Source organism: Galeopterus variegatus, unplaced genomic scaffold (assembly GCF_000696425.1).
Source record: "Galeopterus variegatus unplaced genomic scaffold, G_variegatus-3.0.2 Scaffold555, whole genome shotgun sequence".
NCBI classification, from domain to species: Eukaryota; Metazoa; Chordata; class Mammalia; order Dermoptera; family Cynocephalidae; genus Galeopterus; species Galeopterus variegatus.
This window is the reverse complement of record NW_007726666.1, coordinates 197426-198580: the sequence shown is the minus strand read 5'-3', so window position 1 is coordinate 198580 and position 1155 is coordinate 197426.

Below are 1155 nucleotides of genomic sequence, written 5' to 3'. Positions count from 1 at the left end.
GGAGCGCCACCACGCTCCCAAGCGGCGCACTGTAGCAGTGCGCCACCGGGCCGGCCCTGTATTTCCTTTTTGGCTATCTATTTCTGTGTAACAAACTATCCCAAAACTTAGTGGCCTAAAGCAACAGCCACTTTATTTGCTTGTGACTCTGCAATTAGGGCTGAGCTCAACAGGGCGGTTCTTTTGTTGGCCTTGCCAGTGGTCACTCACATGACTGCATTTAGCTAGCCGGCAGCTGTGGGCTGGGCGAGCTGGAATGCCAGCATGGCTGGGCCTCAATCTCTCTCTCTCTCTTCCTCCCCTCCATCCCCCTTACCCTAAAGACTCAGGGCCTTGCCTTCTCCAAATGATCTTTCAAGCAGAGAAGCTAGTCGTCTTTCATAACACCTTAAGGCTTCCCAAAATGCAGAAGTGGAAGTTGCCAGGCCTTACTAAGGCTTAGTGCTGAAACGGGCACAGCATCACTTCCACCACATACTCCTGGTTAAAGTGAGTCATGGTCCCAGCCCAGAGGGGAGTACACAAGGGCAGGGCTCCCAGGAGGTGTGTGTACCAGGAGGGGTGTTTCTGGCAGAGCATTCATTCTAGCAATCTTTTTAGAGACTCTGAGAACCCTTGGATATAGAGATAACCTTAGAAATCACACAGCCCAACCCAGTGAGAAACTGAGATCCTGATGATTATTGTCGATAGGGGCTCTATGAATGTTCTGGGCTGTCTCTTAAACAAGTGACAAGTTAAGGGACCATTCTTGTCATTCTTGTTTTGTAGAGAAAAATGTCTTGAAAACTGATTCTGCTGGGTCCCATCCCAGGGGTTTTGGTTTTGTTGGTCTGAGGTAGAGCCTGGGCATCAATCTATTCTAAACTTTTTCCTGCAGCCAAGGGGAAAAAGCCAAGTAGATTATAACACACACACACACACACACACACACACACTCATACACACACATACATATATATACACACACATACATACATACACACACACATACATATACACACATATATTTACACACACACACATACATACATACACACATACATACATACATACACACATACATATATACAGACACACATATATACACACATACATACATATACACACATACATATATACACACATACATACACAGACGCACATACATATACA